Here is a 21,164-nt window from a genome sequence, read left to right on the forward strand (position 1 = left end):
GTAAATGTATTAAATGGCCTTGATACTTTGATACTTGATGAACTTTTAATTGTAGGTCTGTTGGGGATCGTTTTTGTTTCATATCCATGCTGCAGTTCAGGTGATCTTTTGACCCGGGATTAAACAATGAGGTCTCATGCTCGCTGCAGTTTACAGCTTCTACCAGTAGATGGTAGGAAATGTCAACAATAGAGGATATAAAATCCTGCTTTGTTACAAATTTCCCTTTTGTGTGTCGTTGTATTTGTGAGGAATTGTTGTCACAGTATACTGTACGTCTTTATGACAGTAAAACCAAATCAAGCTTTCTGCACCAAAACCTCTATATGCTGGAACTGTATACAGCTGATCACTGTAAGAACTACAACTTAATGAGGCTCTTTTACCCGCAAGCGAGATTTAAACTTCCTAATGGTGGGAAAAGTCCAACTGGCCAAACAATCCACAGGCAACTTTAAACACATTAAAGAAACATGTTTTAACTGCATACATTGTGTGACTGTAAACATACGTGTCGCTGTTGGAGAAAATAAATTCAGAGCGGTACTTGAAGCAACTGTTGTCCAGCACATCAACAAGGATGTTGTTCCACTGAGTGTGTGTGTGTGTGTCCTTGTCACAACGTGTCAGTCAGTGGGCCGCGTTACATCTTGGTGCAGTGACAGCATCAGTTAGCTGCCCGAGAGACATCAGAGATCATGTTTGCAGTGCCACCAGCAGCAGAGATGGAGGTGGCCGCGGGGTCCGGGACTAGATGCTGTCGGGCGGCTGCGAGCAGGAGAAGTGAAGTGGCATATGTTGTCTGACAGGGAAGCGCCTGGCTGTTGTCGTGCAGAGAGGCGAGACGGACTGGTTGGCCGATCGGAGTGACAGCCGTCCTCAGTATGATGTCGAGCCTGAGATCTGAGCCTCGAATGTGAATGCAGTGTTGTAAAGTGACTGAATCTTCTATCCAAGGGAAGTTAAAAGGTCAGAATCAGGTTCAGCAGATTGAAAACAGATGTAGAATTTGGTTTAGTGCTTGAAGAGTACAATTCTAATTATTGGTTTTGGTTTTAGGTTAATAAACATTATTTAACAGTAAAAGCAAGTACTTTGGGGCGATGGATCAGATTAAAGAGAAAAACTAATGCAGTCAATGTAAAATGAGAGCTGGGTTGCAAAATGATTCCCGGTGTAGAAACTAAAGAAAAAAACAGGAATCTGTTAAAATCCAAAATATTTTGTTTGAGTAGCACACAATCAGATCAAATGCGCCTCAAAAAGGGCTTTACAACACTGAATATGTTTGGATCCATTCGGGCAAGATTATGATCTATATAATGCATCAAATGGCAGACATATTGCATTTACAATTACTTTTATTCCACCATATACCAGCATTGTTGTGCATGTTGTACCGACACATAAGTTAATTTAAATTGTTCCGATCCGTAACATGGATTTCGGGCTCGGTTTTTGATACTGAGGTCCCGCTGTGCCAGTAATGACCAGACAGCAGGCTGAAATACCGAGTTACGCCCCCAGACAGGTGGACACTGGTGATAAGGAGATTTCTCAGCATTCTCAGTAGGTGACTGGAAATGTTATTCTGTGAAGCTCAATTGTTAGACCACGGCATTAAAATGACCCGAGTCAAAAGATGTGATTCCAACATGTACCTGTGTAATTTATACTCCTTTTTGGTGCTTTGAATACAAGCGGCCACTAAATGCAATATTGGACTATTCATTTGCTGTAAGGAGTATTTGAAAATGCCACGTTATTGGTAACTCAAGCTTTAAAAGTGGTGGTTTTCTCGATGCCAATATTTCCTTCCAATTAACTTTGTTTACGCTTTTTCAAACAACTGCAATTGACATTTAAATAGCTTTTATAGTTATCTCCATCAAGAGTTATATACTAAAATTAACAGCCATGAAGTAAAATATAATAGCAAAGGAAATTCATGAGGGCATCATTACTGAACACAGTAAAGATGAAGTGTGACACTCCAGGTAGAGAGAGACGTGCAGGAAGGAGGAGGGATATCCATCAGATTAACACGCAGTAATGTCCTCCTGGTCTGGCTCAGGATCAGTGATTTATCAATGCAAAGCTAATAGCATCAATATGAATCTAACTAAAAATCAATATTTCATTACCTAATTGTTAGTGGGAATGAAGGATGATTGTACGAGACAGCGTTCGAGAGCATCTGGAGTTCACAGAGACATCTGGAGGACAAACTCCATCAGTAACTGCACTGCCAGGTACAACACACTTCCAGAGAGGAGGGAAAAAAGAATCAATGGACGTGGCTTTAAGAAAGGTAAAACACAAAAAACAGAAAGACAAAATCCAGTGATTTGTTGCATATTGCTAATGGGTGTTAAAATGTAAGGTTGTAAAATGGATTTATCAACTAGATTGTTGGCACAACAACACGTACAGTCACACAATCCATAAAAATAGTCCTAAGAGGCTCACGCAAAAAGATGTCAGGGCCAGACGCTCATGCTAGACATCCATCACGTGTTGAAAACAGTCGGTTGGCAAAAGTCAATATCATGGAATTTGGTGGCAACGTTGCATAAAATGAAGTTGAATCTCTGCAGCTACTTTGAAAGTCACATTGATAATCACTAGGGCTGTCATAGATAGTCCAAAGACTAAATCTTACAAGTAATGAGTGATCTTTAGTCATTGTCATTTAATTGTATTTTATGCACAAAAGTTCACACATGCGATCACCTTTGAGGCAGAATTCCACCGGGTGAAACGTGTTGAACCAGCGGCTCGTGCACTTTGCTCTCAACTCTCCATCATTTGACGGCTCAGTCTGAAGTGCCAACTCCCCACATTCAGCCAGGACGTTTTCAGACCGCAGCAGTTCAGGGACAATAGCAGTCCTCTGCAGACCGGGTGCCATGCAGGGTAGATGTTGAGATGGACGTAGCCTGGCAGCAGTGACGTGCGGCGAGGTCAGTATGACGGTAGGCACTGAGTTATGAAAGACAGATTACCTGATCTGTTTAGGCCCGCATGTCAAAACAATAAAAGTTACGCACAAGCGCGGCGCACACGCACAGTTGATAAAAATTTAGAAATTTCCAATCAGGAAGACATATTGTGTACCACACACACACACACACACACACACACACACACAGTCAATGTCCAGCATCAGAACGAAACCATCTTTATCCTTAATTATAATACTTGAGGCAGGACTTATGATAAGGTTTCAATTGTGTCGTGATTGAAGGCAAAGTCCGGCCTGTCGGACCTTATTGCTTAGTTATTGCACAGCGGCGAAAGTCAGTCAGCGACAATGAAAACACACATGCTCAATTGAATATGAAGGCAAATAGCTTCTAGTCGGCATGGATTCAACCGCACTTATCAATTAGATATTAAGCCCAAAATAGTTTCTGACTCACCAATCGGTAGAGCATTTATACATGAAATCCATCTGCTCTTTCTTTGTGAAGACGCCAATCACAGCGTTGTGGAACTCGCCTCAGATCTGTGATATCGGCAGACACCTTTGAATTTCGCAGGGATTTTTAAGTTCACGACGTAGGTGGTGTAGTGACGTCGGCTGCGCAAATGTCCGGTAACATCTAGATTTTAATTGGTCCATGTTTCACACATATTACTGGCATGACATATTTACGTGTAAAGGCACCAGAGTTGTGCTTTTTGCCGTACGTGTTAAAGAATACAGGATGGAAGTGCACATGCGCAACGCGGCCTTTTTCGCTTGTCTGCAATGAACGGACTGTAAATGCGCTCTACCGTTTCTTTTCTATTTGATTATGCCTAACTAACATTCGTCATCGTAACATCTAAACAATTGGAATATCATTGCATATATAAGTAAAAATACAATTACAAGTTTATAAAATATATTTAAGGTAGACAGTGCCCACCGTGCCGCCGTCACTGCTTAACAGCTAGCTTAGCTTAGCAGTGCTTAAAGTCATAATATTTCATCGCATTAATCTCTGCTTGAAATCTTTCAAATTGTCCTACCCTGTCTGTGGCTCTCAGCCTCAAACCTCCCAGTAAGAACCTACATCTGTCAGAATAGTTTCAAAGAGGCTAAATCATTTCTAAACGCAGCTGGGAACTGTAGTTTTCAGTGTTGCCTAAAAAGGAGTGAGTGGATTCTTAATTGGGGACTATTTTCAGGTTTACATGTAGATTATATTTTGGGACTCAAGTAGATATTTTGTTGGAGGATGTGCATGTGAGGTCACTGAAACTACAGTGAATTAATTAGCTTATGTGACTGGTAAGACGTGCGAGTCTCAGCGACCTGAGGTCAGCATAAACGCATGTGGAAATTCATTTAATCTCGCACTTGAACTGTGATGTTGTGTAATTCACCATCTTCCTTTACATTACATTTGTGCTCTCTTCAGCAGTTCTTGCAAAGGAAAGACAATACCAGTTGTTAAAGTCAGAGACAATAGAAAATTGAACAAGCGTGACATTGAGCAAAGCAGAATACTTTTTTTTGCGGCTACAGTTCAGAACGCATATGCCAGAGCTATAAATGAAGACAAGGTTTAATGAGTTGGACAATATCTTTACCAAAAAAACATTTCAATTTGGACACAAATTCACAGAAAGGCCGATGGGGCAGTATTTAAAAACGGCTTACGTCTGCATCTTTGTTAAGAAAACAGCCAAAGCAAATATGTGCCTTTGTTACGTTGGAAGCTCTATTCTAAAAAATGATGACGTTCTGACATTAATTCTCAAACAGATTTGAACAACACAGAAATCCTTCAGTGATTGTCATGTTTTAAAGTTTCATTAAGGAGTGGAGCAAACACAGGAATTTGTTATTTTGCTAGAAAAACAAGTGTACATCTGCATTCAATATACAGCTTCCTGAAAAAACATCTGTGTTTTGGACAATATTAACAAACATTTGAAAGTCCCTCAATGTTCAGTTGACAACACAGAAATGCAAAGGCTGTACTTCATTTTTTCCATTAATAAAAAGCGGAGAAAAAGCAGCTTGAGACAAAATAAAAATCGGTGTTATCCAAGACCTTCAAGGCATCCCAGTCATATAACGTCGTTGTTGTTGTTGTTGTTGTTGTGAAGACAGAGGATATTACCTCAATGTGCCAAAATAAATCACCCGGCCAAAGGTATTATTTGCTATGGCAAAGATCTCATCGCTGGCCAACACTTGTTAATGCTTTTGTAATTTATGAAACGGTCATTTACAGGCTTTGGATTTTGCGGCACAGAGTGGAAAGAGGAGTTTTGGTTTAATTGCTGCGGAGCAAAGTACACGACAAGGCCCGGGGGCTGGAAAGAAGCCAGATCCCTCCTCTGTCGAGCACTAATAACACATCACAGTGACAGAGATGCGCCTCCTCTCTACCTCGCCGTATCGATCTTCCATCTTGCTGTTAATAGTGCTGTTAAACACCAGCTCTTGGCTCTTTACTGTGTCCAAGCCCACTTAACAATAAAACTCCCCCCGCCGCTCACCTTTTAAAATGTCTGAGAGATAGCAGGACAGCTGTGGGCAAATCTGTTGGCGGTGGGATTGCGGATTCACTGGCCTTGGAGATAACACGTTTGCATTTGTTGCCCCTAAAATGCATCATAAATTAGTAAAAAGGAGAATTGCGTTGCATTTATTGCATCGCTTGTAGTCATGTGGTGGTTGACATTCTCGCTGTGATCTGTAGGCATCGGCCAATATCCTAATTTGTCTACGCCACTTTTGCCACTGAAACAATTTGACATCCTGGAAATGTCCTTCAAACACATTTATGTGTGCTTCTCTTATAAAAATCAATGTTTTTCCAAAAGTTGGATAAAAAGGTGTTAAAAGCTTGTTAGCATGCCTGTATTAGCATGTAGCTCACAGTACTGCAGGACGGGGTGTAATATGACCTTAGGAAGCTGATAAGCTGGTTCTAGTACACCTGGCCATGTACATGTCTTATTTTCTTTTCTTGACATTACTACTATTGCATTACTAGACTCATTTCTTGTATGAGAAAACTAAAGGGACATGGAGGCCTCGCTCATTCACAGTATCAAGCATTCCTAACGAATGGTAGATGAACACGTTCAGTAGGAAGGCTGCCAGGAAGGGATGGAGGAATGCGTTCAAGGCAAACAATTGCTGCCAATGTAGAGCAGACGTCCAGAGGGAGTCCCAGTCTTTAGTCAAGGACTTGTGTTTTATTAGTTGAACGATATAAAACATGACAAAATGCCTACTCAAAGAGAATCAAAGATTCTCAAGCCTTCCCTGGGGGACTTCTATATAGGGCAAGAGCTCCTCGCGTCTCTTCCTGTGTGTGTGTGTGTGTGTGTGTGTCTCTCTCTCCTGGGTGGTGTGTTGGCATCGCCTGAAACTGGCTCTGAAAACCTCCGCTATCGACAAACAACCACCATGAGTATGTGAAAAAAACAAAAAAACACAGTTACAACAATTTCCCTCAGCACGAGAACAAACTCCATATTGTTTTGCGTGAGAAACTTCATTCCATATGCATTTTTAATGTCGTCTATTCTACGGTGATGCCAAAACTGCCCTAAACTTTTTCATTTCTTTGAGTTGAAATGTCAAAGTAAATTCAGGATAGAGGAATTTGTCCCAATTTGAAAACCTCTTGTTACAAATTCATACGTCAGTAAAAACAAAACTCTGCATGCGGCTGCCTTGAGCATAGAAAGACAAAAACTGGCACATACTTAAGGGGGGGGGGGGTACGACGTCTGTGCTTTGAAACTTTTGATAGCGTCTGAGCACAGCTTCTTTTAAAGAGGAAAAAACAATATTTGAGGTACTAAACAGGAGCATTAGTGCGATGTTGGTTGTTTTTGATTTCACTGATGCCTCAGGAAGAAACGTCTGGCTTTGAAGAGTTTTCTTAAAAGCTGTGCAATGTTATTTGATTTTTATTTATCCTGCTAACGTCACAAATCCGCAGCACACAATATGCACACACTTCAATCAAACATCATAGAAGTAAATACAAAAAGTTTTAAAAAAAGAATTCATTACGTACATGATGGGATGCATGTGGAGTTTATAGAAGAACGTTCTTTGAATAATGGGTCATAATTCAAAAAAGGTTGCATTCTTTATTCTCCTTTAACCACCGTTGTAACATCAATGAAAAATAAAATGAATCTGGGGAAGTTTTGATACAGAAGGAAGGGAGTTCCATGTATTTTTGGCTTTGGAAAAAAAAGGGCACTTTGGTGGATGTTGATGGGACAACGCAGTCGCCTTTGAGTGAGCTGTGACTGATCTTATGGAATAACCATGAATCAGATAAAAAATGAAATTTCCAAGGAGACGCGAGTTAAATTGCTTTCGGTCAGAATCATCCTGTGACTTAAGAATAGATTTTGTCAATTGCTCAAAAAAACACGTATGTATAAATCGCCCCACCAATCAGAAGCTTTTAGCAATAGAATTTCACAGCTCTGCCCTGACTACTACTTGCTAAAACGCTTGACAGTCAAGTAAAGCCACGATCACATGATACGACATCGTGGTTGGAAAGCAGCATAGGAAACGTATCAATTAAATCAATGATTTACACTGAAAATATCAGTGTCACATGTTACACAACCACAAAATAAAAAATGTTCTCAACTTCTCAAAAGTGACAAACTGTACGCGCTCCCTACTGAAAATAGCCGCTGCAGGTCTTGCACTATGAAAGATCCACTTTAGATGTGTTATTCATCACTGAGTTTTGGCTGTAAAACGTAGGCGCTCCAATTGCAGTGTGTTCCTGTAGCGTAACCAAAGGAGCCGTAAACTCTGCAGAGTCTGCACTTCTCCTGAAATGTGTGTGTACAGCGTTGAAGGTGGCAATTTTGCTGCCAAATTAGTCATCCTAATTTGACAAAAGAGGAGGAAGTACAGAGAACAACAACAAAGGTCTGTCTTTAAACAGAAAAGAGTGCTTCATAAATTTAGTCTGCACACAGAAACCCTGCACAGTTCTCTGTCTCACTGAACTGCGCAGTGCAGATCAATACAACGGGTTTATAAACTATCATATCAATACTGAAGCTGTAGCCGCTGCAGCTTATCTTTGTTTGTCTATTGAGTTATTTGAAATGACTCAACTGAGAGATGAAAGATAAAGTGAAAGAAAGGCTGCGCTCTCGGATCCCTCAACACCACACACGTCATGCTCGCCGTTTTTTTACGACCCTGGAGGTCGCTTCCACTGAAAGGCCGGCGGGGGGGAAAAGAAACCTTCAGTGATGGTAAAGCGTAAAAATAAATCACTTTGTATGTAAAATAAAGCCATTCCCATATTGTGCTCCTTTAAAAAAAAGGGACAAATCCATTTTGATTTCCTTGCAAAAGAAATTACTGAGAGAACGGTGTGAATGAAAAGAACAGTGAGCCTACAGCCAAATCAAGTAGACGGCTGCTAGGAAACAGTTTGAAAAAGGGACACAAAGCAGGATTTTCCTATAAAACCAATAAACTCTTACTAGAAGAATCCCTCTCGATCATCAGGCCGTGCATAGAGCGCTGCGCCTATGTTTCCTCTTTTCTGGTCTTCTCGCATTTTTTGTGAAGTTTCTGGGCAGCAACCTCTTATAAAACATGGCGACCGGGTGCCAGATATTATTACAATAAAGCAAGGAACGAAACCCTAAGCAGACTACGCTTGTTCAAAAACCAGGGTGAATGCGTTGTTGCTTATTACAAGCAGAGAAACATAACAGTATAAATACAATTAGATCTAATCAGGTGAGACTGAATGCCAAGTAGTAGTTTCTAGTATTTTACTCATCTAGTGTCAGGCATGTTAAGTAATAAAAGGAACAGTTTCATCAAAACGGTTTTTATTGGCAGTTTCCCACCATCTATCCTCATAATAAAGATATTCATATTACTTTGTCATTTTACAGCTTGGGTCCCATGTTGCACATTAAAACAGCTTTGTTTCCCCCCCCCAACAGATGGCAGACTGTGAAGTACTCTAAATAAAGAAAGTGATGAATGCGAAACCTAATAAACTTGTTGTCAGTATTGTCCCATTTGGATCCATGTTTGCGCAAAATAAGTTTGAAAAAAGTTGAACAAAGAACAACTTTGTTAATTTTCCACTTATAAAGATCTTCAGCATGAGTATAAATGTCATCTGAATCATGTGGCTGTTTCTAAGAGAGAGTGGTGTTAACAACAATTGGTGCTGAACAGTCAGAGGGCTGCTGATAGAATCATGGATGGCTCCTTATTCAAAGCATCAGGAATCGTGCCATTCCCCAACCAATATTGCCTGCATGTATATACACTGGTTTAGGATAGATATAGATGTTTTAGTGTATGTTATTTAATGGGCTTTCTCCCCTAAAAAAAGTTTATAGTGAGTGCAAAGATGTCAGGCTTTGAATGCATTTCTCAAATTTCAGTTGCAATGGTAAATATAGAAAACAGGATGATGAATATTCTTTGTCTTGTTTCATATTTTGTAGTTGTTTTTTTGCTCGTTTCAGGGCTCACTTGCATTATCTCTTCGTCATGCAACAGACTTGAACATCATGATTTGCACTAAATTTACTGTTCTTTTTGCTCATTTTGCAATGTCCAATAATACGCGTTCTTAAAGCTATGAATTTGCATTTACTAAAAAACAGGTAAAATAGCTCTTACTGTTACTATTTGGATCAGATTTGAATGGAATTCTGTATTATTTCAGTCAGTGCATGTGTAACATTTATCCAGTTTACCATCTATTTATTTATTTTGGTCCATACACGACTCCCTTGTTATATCACAAGGATGCCAGGAAACAATAAGCTAACAGTGTATTTTAAATTAAACTCAATCATTTTACACTTAAGAAATGTTATGTTTGTGAACTATAAATATCCCTGAAGTGTTCTTCTGGTCTTATTTCAGGGTTTCAGAACAATGTGGTAGTTCCCGTTGGTTACCAACAGAGGTTGATAAAGATAATGGATGTCTTAATGTCCTGTAGAGCACATAGTGATACAGTGCGCAGCGTAATAAGATAATCTAATATTTACGTCCTGTTGTGTGTCCTGCACTGGCTCCAATCTCTGCCTGGCTCACCTTCCCTCCCCTCTCTCTCCCCCTTCTCCACACGCACTTCCTCTGGCCCCGGACCAGGCAGGGCAGCTGCAAAAGGCCTCACCAATGCTGGCTGACAAGAAGTGACAGCTCTCTGTATCACTCCCTGGCACTGACAACTGACAGATGGATACCACACACACACACACACACACACATACACATACACACACACAGCAGGGTGGGGGGGCGAGAGAGAGAATCAGAGGTCGGCGAAGGGGAAAGCACCTCGGAGGGTGATTCCAGCGTTATTCTCTGTTCATGGGGATGTTGTGTGATCGGTAGAACAACAAGCTTTTGTGAGGGCCAATCTGAAGCTGTTGCTGCTCTTTTTTGACATAAATATAAACTCTGACACCGTACTGCAAACAAAAAACTAAAATCTCCAATAAAATCGATACAATACAGACATTTAAAGCAACATGCCTGTTTCAGTATTCACTCTTTTGGGTGTGTATATTCAGATACTTTGGTTTTCTTGATCAGCAACATGCCAGATGCTTTAACATGTTGTCACGGATGTGAATATGTCGCTTGATTGATGCCAACACATTCTACTCGTACAAGCAGAGATATTTACAGTTTTCTGTTCTGACAGCTAGAGGATCCATCGGAGCATAAAGTGTGATCCATTAAATCAGCAATATCATTTAGCATGTTAAATGTGCTGGAATTTGAATGAAAATAAGTTCATTTTTGGTTTAATTGTCTGCATAATGGATTGTTTAAATATTCACTTCTCGGATAGAGTGAAATAGACACATTTAAAGTTGGCTGCAGAAGATCTTTCTGCTCTGCCGTTGACAAATGCTGATCGGCTTGTTGGCTTGCGCCTCTTTTTCTGACATTGCCAATAATGTGAATTCAAAATGGAGTCCGGATAATGGAAGCAACCGCGTCTGTGTCATCATGCATCAACAGCCCAGGTTTAAAACCTTAGCTGGCATATTTAAGAGTGGTTAATGGAAATGAAGAGCAGCCATCATCCAAACAGCCATCTGAAGAAATACGTTTCGGGATTTATGAATAACTCACTTAAAAACCTCATTGCAACCAACAGTTTTACATTTAAGTTTAGAGTGTGTTTTTCAGCACGTCTTGAACTTAATTAACAAACACTATGTAACGTAACAAACTTAATTACAAATTCTTCTTCTTACATCTGGGCTATTTTTGATTGAGGAAATAACCTGAGGATTAAAGGAAAACGAATCCCTTTTACAGGGAGTATTTTAGAACACGTACATGGCCGCACTTTGCTCTGAAAGCGTATTCAATCTTCCTTCTATCACGGCCACATCAATTTTGACCTCGTGAGATGTCAGGCTGCTCTTCAAGAAGGACAGAAAGTCCTCTAGCGTCCTGAAAAATGAGGTTGGTTTTGAAATTATATAAAGTCTGTAAAAAAAAAGGGTTTCTATGAAAACGAAAATTACAGTAGATTACAGCAAATGGCTTTAAAGCAAAGCCATTTACTGTAATCGGGATACGATGTGGTTTATGTTCCACTTACTAAATACACTGAAATGCTTAAAGTAGATGGTGCATGATACAAATCTCATCGCAGGTATTCTGTTAGAATAAAGAGAAAAACTTAACACAGGGAATCCCTGAGAGAAAATAAAAAGCCCTTTTCAGTTTGTACGAGCAAAATTGCATCCCGTGCCTGCAGTTTGGAGCTCATTGCCTCAGCCACAAAACAAATCTATTTTCACCTCAGTTGTTGGGCTCCGTGGTATTCACATGAGAACCAAACGCCAGGTGGTGATTGTGGTGGCGACTGACTCAACAGTGCAGAAAAGTGGAAAGTGAGAAATGGGGCGGATGAAGGGAAATATTGTGACCGTAAAAAGGAAATCCCTGGGGAATCACGCTAAGCAGACACAAATAAAAATGGACACAGAGACTGCGTGACAACAGACACTTTTGCCTCAGTAACACAACTACTACCCCAAAGCTCCTGCTTGCAGCGATGTAAAAATGTACCTCAAAATGCAAAGCTTTCCTCCGAACAACATTAAATTAAAAGCCTCCCCTCGAATCCGTCACCGTGACTGCCGTGCCTTCTACCCGAAGAAATCTAATTTTGCGCTTAACCATCGGGGAGCCGCGCGGGGAGAAGTTGGCATTCAAGTGAAACAGTCTCAGGTTTTTGATTTTAAGTTGGCACACACTAAGCAGCCGCACTGAGTCTGATTGAACTAATAAGCCCGTGCCTGAAACCTTAAGTGACACTGTAAAACAGCAACAGTGTCAAGTCTCAAATGGGCGACGCCACACCAAGGCGATAATGACACGAGTATTGTATATAGGAGGTGAAAAGTATGGTAATGTTGTCAGTGCACCCCGAGGCCTTGGAGACATCACACAGCAACACAAGGAGCTCTGCAGTTTGCTGTCTCGTTACTGGCTGGCACATATTCTGTCAGTCTTCCTAATGCCAGACTGTTGCTCTGATTACTTCCTCTCCACTTCCTGCATTCCCTCTCAGGCTGTTTGACCTTTTGTAATTATGTAAAATTATATTCAATTTTTGCTCTTTCCGGGGGCTAAATCTCACGAACATAAAAACTTGTGATCACGATGGCTGGAGTCTCGTGTGATCATCAGAGCGACGGGCTCTCGTGAGCGTGTTTGCTCGTGTGTCGATGGCTGAAGGCAGCTTGTTTTCACTGAGACAACGGAGTCTGAAGAGTTTGATTCTCGGCCTGGAGGAGTCGACTCGAGCGGCAGGAGACTCCGCTGCCGTCTGGAAACGCCGAGAATGTTTAAGATGCAGTCACATTACATCTTGCGTTTTTAGCTCTTGTATCAATGACTAAATTGGGTTATTTAGCAGACTGTTTGCTCAAATAGAAATGCAGGATTTGCAACAGACCTCCACAAAAAATAATGGGAGGAAGAAGTTATTTATCCGTTTCTGTTCTGGGAAAAAAAAGATTTGTATTATATTCATGGTGCTTTGTTTAGCTTTGGGAACAACAAGAATTTAGTGGGGTAGATAGTTAAAGTAACCATTTTATAGAGGATTAAGTCTCTTTGTCATTATTGATAATATGCCTAAGTGTCTTTGGGTTGTCTTAACCAGACCTTATGGATGAAGATATATATTTAGGGAAATTGATCCCAGAAATACCAAGCAATTTAAAACATGTGTGCACATCAGACGATCCATGCACACAGGTTTATCAACTGCACCATATACAAAGATAATGTCAAATATATTCTGATATTTGTAGACTGGCAAAATTTACAGTGTGAAAATGAAATAAAAACCTGCAAGTGAAATGCTCATTTATTTACGTTGTAATGTGCATTTGATAAACTAGATCAAATTGGGTTTGCAGACTGGAACACACATCTGTGTATATCTAAAAATAGACACATTGGTGAGCATTTTGAGATAAATTCACTACATATCTTTCCCCTCTTCTTAGAACATTTGCAGACCAATAGGGACGATTCTCACTTCTGGTTTCACATTAAAGGCCTATGGGGTTGAACTTTTTTGTGTCGCACAAGCTGGTATGATGAGACAGTACTAGCTTTAACTCGGTACTAGTTAGTAGCCCACCATAACAGAATATACTGTATATAGCTTATAGTGGAAACACATGGCAGACTTTTACAGCACTCACAACAATTCACTGCACATAATGTCATTTAATACAGCCAATACTTGACCCGCTTAACGTGTCAGAGTTTGCACGGATACCGATCCCAACCTCATACTAATCCACTATTTGATTAATGGAGGAGATAATTCAATGCAGAGGAAAATTCAGCCACTTCATCTCCTAGTCTCCCACTCATAAAAGCTGTAATGTATCTTTACTATCTGCAGTAATAAAGTAACATCTGTACATTTTCAGTCTCTAAAATAAATCCCTCCCCCACACACACACACACACACACACACACACACACACACACACACACACACACACACACAGAGAAGAAATCTGCCATAGACTTAATCACAAAAGGTCATGTTGGCGAGTGAAGAACAGATTAAATTAGCATAGTATTCGATATGGAAAATGATTTCTGTCAAATCAAACTGTAGCACAATTATAATATGTTAATTACTTATTTCATTACAGAAGTTGATTGCGGTTCACAGATGAAATCACGAAGGCAGAAACACCTGGAAAAAGGTGATGAAGCTTGAAACCCGTCCCTTGTTTCCTCCCAGTGTCCTCGTGTCTCATCTATTCTCACTTTGGCTTTTCACGTAGATGCATTAATTGCCTGAGCGTGCTGCACAGAAATGCTTCAAAAGGGCACAAGACTTCATTTGTTCAACAAAGGGAAGCTGATGTGTTGAGCGATGATACGACCAACCTGTAACATGCTACCGAGGACCCAGGGAGCAGAATCAAGTACAGACAGGATAAACATGGACAAAACGTTTGTAATGGCAGATAATATGATCTGTGTTCATCTCATTTCGGAGAGAGAAGTGTAAAGCCTGAATTGCACATTTGACTTTTGGGATGCAACAATTTCTCACTTTTGTGACATTTAAAAAGTTAGCAGGCAGCTGCCAAATCCTCTTGTTCTCAAAATATTGATGAAAAATGTAAATATTTGTACATTTAATGTTCTCGCCCCCAACTCACAACAAACACAGAACGCTGAATAAAACTGAGATTGAAAGAGTGACCATAGTAAAGCAGTGAAAAGATGGAATAAAGCGCCCAACATCAACTATGAAACTACTCTGCAGCCGCCATGTGTCTATTATCATGCAACAAAGCACTTCCAATCGTTGATGGGAATATACGTCTGGTAAATGGAGTTCGAAAAAACCATGACCTGGTACTCGGCTGCAGGTGAAGACACATCAATTATGCAGCAGAATATTACAAACATATCAAAATAAGCATTGGGCCATTATACATGGATATAATGTAAGCTGAAAGTTGGAAATGAGTGCAGCTCGGTTTAGCAGCAGCATGAAGCCGACTGCAGATCAGGAGTTATTTATGTTATAGCAAGCTGACATACAAACTACGCTTTGGTTTAAACGTTTTATGCGTCGCCGGACAGGAGATTCGAGGATGGGTGTGGAGTCTAGAAAGTGACAATAGAGTACAAGTTTCAACCAAAACCAATATCACAGGAAGAAATGCCGCTAAACAATATTTATATTGGCATCCTTAATTCCCACATACAATTAAACCCGGTATCATAGACCCGAGCCTACGTTGAAAGTTTGGGAAATGACAACAGCAGCACCAGCTGAGGAGACACACAACAATTCAACCAAGTAAATTAATATTTAATTATGACAAATGCAACAATTAACAGGAAAATAACCCAGTTGGTACCCAGTGATTAATGCCAATGAAATGAATCACACATCGTACACAAACACAGTCCGATGTTCAGGTGAGTTCACCAGAGGATCAGCAGCATCACAGCTTCAGGTTACTGCATCCAAACCCTTCATAACACCCTGATGAAGAGGAGCGTCAGCATAAACTGCACGGGCCGATGTGACGCAATCCCAACTGCAGAGCAGGGAGAACTCGACTTCTTCTTCAAAGAGTTAATGGAAACGTTAATGAGGCTGACGGGACACGTTTAACCTGCTCACAGGCATGACCACATTCCAAAAACCGCCGCATCTTCTGCATATTTTGCATGCGTGCACGTGCTTGTTGTGGGTCTAAGGACGCTGTTGACATGCGTTTCACAACGTGCTTTTCTGTCGCCGGGTGCCTGCGTTTTGTGGCGTTTGTGTTAAGTGACCAATAAGTGCCAGTGTGAAGGCAGACGAAGGCTTGGCGATGGACGAGCAGAACGAGGATTGTTCACAGGAAGAATCAGCAAACTTGCATTAAGAGCTGTTGTGGTGCCGTCGTATCAGGTGAACTTCACCAGCAGATCGCCCGAGTGGGCTTAAAGGTTACGTTTCATTCTTGCCCTCAAAAAGAAAAGGTGTCAGCGTGGTGATGCACATTCCTTTACAGTGGAGGCAGTGAGGAGACGTGATGCTCAGTTTTCATGGCTGCCTTTGCCGTGCAGTATAAACGTGCAGCTTATTATATCTGCGTGGAGAAGTCCATCAGTGCTCGAGGATATGTAAGCTACATTCACAGATCTCGCGCTATAAATCATCCTACAAAGCCGTCATATTTTTGCCAAATTGGATACATTTCTGGTACCATTTATTATCTAATCAATGGCCAGAAAAGTTTAAGCTGATCTGAAACCTCTTTGCCTGATTGAAAGACTGACTCGTCTTTTATGAGTTACTGAAAGCCTGAAATACTGTGCGAGGATGGCAACGCTAAATGACACTTGCCTCTGACAAGTGGCAAATGGAGAGGATTAGCATGAGCCAATGAGCTACAGAACGAATATATGTTCAAACCTCATTTGAAGTGGCATCTGTGACATTGCCATGCCAATTTAGAGAGAATTCAATCTGCCGGCATCAACTCTAAAACTGTGATTGGACTTGTGAAGAGACCAATTTCTTTCTAAATGTGTGCAGCTAGGCCTCTTAATGATTATGATACGATATCTGTATTTATTCTTGAGCTTCAGCTGTATTCTCGACTCCATCAGCGCTCAAATTAGCCTTTCTTATCAAGTATTTGAGGGAAGATTAGAACATAATACAGCCGATCATTTTGAGAGGCAGGGTTAATGTTTGCTCGGATGTTTGAGAGGTTATCAGCTGTCAGTACAAATTGCTAGAAAGTTGATGAAGCCCGTGTTTCGTTTGTGACCAGCGTCAAGCCAATGTACCAGATTTGTATTCTGGGAGGATTTTCTTTTGCTGCGCCGGCCTTCCTTTTTCTTGTCATCTTCATGCATGTTCATACGGTCTATAAATGTCCCTGTCGTTTTGCCATATTTTTCATACGTCTCCTACCATCAACTTTTGTTTGAAAAATATATCTTTTAAGAACACAATGGTTTCTATTTTCACACAACAATTCTATATTTCATGGTCAATTTATTGCAGATAAAAGAACTTATAAGGAAACAGCTACCTGGACTCAAATGTTACATGGTCAAATTTAACAAAGTCAGCCTTCCAGAAAAAATAGTATTAGTAGTAAAGTATTTATGGTAAGCTAAACTAACCATTTTCTGGTTGTAGCTTTCCATTTACTGCCCTAACATGCCACTCATCTTCTCATCCAAGTCTCAGCAAAACAATTAAGCATACGGTATTTCCAAAAATATCAAACAAACATGCCATCACAATATGTTGACTTACAAAAAAAGTGAATAAATCACAATTAAACTTAATTAAGAAATAAAAAGAGGCAACATGGTTATTAAAGAAGTCTGCATAACAATCAAAGAAAAGAATATAAGAAATATAATATCTGAGATGATAACACGTATTGCATTCAAAAAATATATATAATATAATAAGACAAACAAAAGCAAAGCTTACAATCAATATAGAGCATTTTATTTTCTCCACAAGCAAACCACCTGCGTCAGTCAAATACGTTCTTAACCTAAAAAGCACCTATTTCCTTTAGGTCAGATGTTGCGAGCTGCGTGTTTCACGGTTTGATTGTTGTGATGAATGATTATCATCTTTCTTGCTCTAGTTTAGGAATGACCGGTTTCTCAGACTATTATCTCTCATCTGTATGTGCAAACGGCACTTTACTGCTTCAGAGGAGATGCAGCCTGAATAAAATTAGAATAACTGGATGTGAAAGAGGACGCTCACTCTTGTGGTAAAAGAAATCGCGTGTGCTTGAGTGTGCGTACGTGTAGTGGGAGACAGGAGTCCTCTGTGTGTGTGTGTGTGCGTGCGTGCGTGCGTGCAGGAGAGCTTGTGTATGCCTTGTCATATGATAAATGTTCTCTCTCTTATAATCTATGTGCTTCAAAATATGATGTATGTGAGGATGAACTTTGAATTATAACCTAAAGAGTGACTCATTAATCTTCTGACTTTGGTGGGGAGTGGACCAGTGGAATGCATTTTGTGTGTTTATGTTTTATGAATAATGCAGTATTACGACCGGCCAGCTGGATCTGGACAATCAGACCAACGGAATTGAACATAAAGGCAAACAGCTCGGTTTGCTGGAATGAAAGGAGGTGAATGCGTGGGACCATTTCACAAGGAGGGTCCTATTTGGGTTTCACTCTGTGCATGATGAGACAGTATCTGTAGATTCCTTATCGCTCCGAAATCACTGCAGCCTAAAATCCAAGAGCTTCCGGTTGGGAGCTGCAACTTATTAAATAGAATTTAAAGAAAAGGTCTGTGAAGTCTCCATAACTGAAGGACGCAACACAATGGTAAATCAAGCCTATGGCCCAGATATCACCACCACACCATGTATTCAGCCTCGGTATCTATGGCAACATTCCAGGGACAAAAATATCTCCAATCCTCCTTTGTACAAACACAACATGGAACGGTTTCAAAAACGTGACGCTCATCCATCAACTAAAACCCTCCGCACTGTTAAATCAAATGAAACTGGTACTCTAACCAGCGTCAAATATAAAATAAACCAGAATCTTGAGGAATGCAATTCCATTGACTTCGGTGGTCCTGACTTTCTTAAACTTTAGCTGGTCCAAAGACAAAGAAAACATACCAAAGACGTGTTAACACAGTATGTGTGTCCAACATGGAAACACAGCCCATCTGAACTTAATGGAGACATTTTGTCATATGTATCCACCACTGCAGTGGTGAAGCCATGGGGGTGACGCCCCAGTAGAACACAATACACAATATGATTGATATAAGGTGGATTATGTTCGACAAAAAATGTGTTTTTTTACAATTTTTTCCAAACTGAAAATTGATTTTATTTTGATCATCTGATGGACTAAAAGACAAACTGCTTCAGCTCTGCCACTTAAGAAAGGACACAACATTAGAAAGAAAAAGGTATTTTCACACAATGAAATACATTTGTACATCTGCTTGGATCATTTAGAAAAATAAAAAGATCTCTCGCTACAATTTTACGTTCATGCATCTTCCGCGTCAATTATTGTTTTCCAAAGGGAGTGCAAAAAAGGATACACAATTGTCTGCGCTGCAATTCTAAATAGTCGTTATGGGTCCCAAGGACCCAGTTGTGTCTTCAACCTGAGTGACAAAATCCCTTTCAAAGGGAAATTTAGAACCCTACCAAGTTATCAGGTGAGGCCAGACACAATGTAAGAGGTGATTTACTCTGAGCGGGCTACATGTCACCAGGGCTTTCTTTGTTTCCCCGAGGTCTGATTTGAACCTAAATTGCTTCCGTGAAGACTCGGCTTGGCGTCTCATTATTCTGCCCCTCCTCCTGCTCAAACATTAAGGAGCCTGATGTACTGTACTGTATCCTGGAATGGTAATGCCCTTATTCGTTACCACTGTGCAACCGTCTGCCAAACGGCTGAGGAAGTCTTATAGGTCTCATATACCAGGTCATCACGAAGAGAGAGGCACAAGGTTTTAAATTTGATAAAAAAAATGGATACATTATGGGTGAAATACATTTACACATTATCCTCATGCAGATAACAAAACGCTACAGGCTGCTATTTTAATGGATGTAGTAACCATATGAACTTGCAGATGCTTTCATCTTTGCATTAAGTCTGCTGCAAAAAACAGAAGAATATATCTAAAAAGGTCTAAGGGTTGTACACATTTATTATTTACAATGTATTTCATTATAAAGAAAACTAAAATGTGCTTTATGCTAACATACCGATTTTGTAAATAAAATTAGAAAAATGCTACATGCGCACATATATCATCGTCGTCATTCGTTATTTCCATGAATTATTTGTTGGAATTACTTAAAGAAAAAGAAATGCAAAAACTAGAACCTTCCTCATAAGTTTAATTCCTTAAAATCATATGTCATATGCCTGATCTGAAGGACAAAAGCGCTCATTATTATTATTATTATTCCCAATACGAGACATGCACACCTCTCTGCACTCACACGGTCACCGCCCTGCAGCTGGCCGACCCGCCACAATCATCTCAAACAAGATGGAGAACGATCTGCCACGCGGGAAAGTATGCATTAACAAACTTGTAACCGCCAACGTTGTGCCGCTCACCCTTCTCGCGTGCAACCAGGCAGTCGTAACCAGATGCATCAGGCACACATTACATCCCTGTACTCTGAGTATTTACTCTGCCATGCAGCCGGAGAGATTAGTTTAGCTGGAGAGTTGATTTATGGACGACACAAAGTAATCCCTTCTTGTCCTGCTCGCTGTAGTCGGGCCTCCTCCTTTGCCACCGCGGCGAGCTTACACAGTCTGAAAGCCCTTGATACCGTGTTCGCCCCGAGGTGTAATGTTTGATAATATAACTACTGCTTCTGTCACCAGGACACCCCCCCAACCCGCACCCGAACCCCCACCCCCCACAAACACATTACAGCCCCACAATGCTTCGAGATTTATGAGGAAGTAGTGGCATGGGAAGGAGAGAGAGAGAGAGAGAGAATATGCATTGATTGAAAGCCCCAGATAGTCCCATCCAATCCCGTCCCGAAGAACATCAGTTATTTTGCATCCTGACACGGCGATTGATAACTCGTAAATGTGTGCGGGGATGACAAATGCAGATGGAAACTGACTCTGACAAAAATGATAACGGCATCGGTCTCGAGGGGGTGACGGAGGTGGAGGCTGTGCATGCTGCTTAAAATATTTAATAATTGATACACCGGCAGGGAGATGTTGTTTGACCCTGGAGGAGTGTGAATGTCATCATAAAATTGTCAAGTCTTTGAAGTGAAATACATTAATGACGCGTGTGTGTGCGCATACGAGCATTAGTGTGTATTTGCAGAAGGGGCCAAGAGGTTGTGGCTTTTAATGGCTACTAAATTATAATCGGCCCAACACATATTTGTCCTCAGGATATACAATTTAATTCTGTTTAACTTCAAGAAGTTATAAAGTTAGTTTGAACAAGTTTCATTGAGTAATATTGAAGGCGCGTTGTGTTAGTTTCCCACAGCAATTACACACTGACATAAAATACAAATGCTTAGAGATCAAAACCTTCTCAAACATCTTCAGATTTCTATCAGTTCAA

This window comes from Gasterosteus aculeatus, chromosome 10 (assembly GCF_964276395.1).
Source record: "Gasterosteus aculeatus chromosome 10, fGasAcu3.hap1.1, whole genome shotgun sequence".
Taxonomy (NCBI): domain Eukaryota; kingdom Metazoa; phylum Chordata; class Actinopteri; order Perciformes; family Gasterosteidae; genus Gasterosteus; species Gasterosteus aculeatus.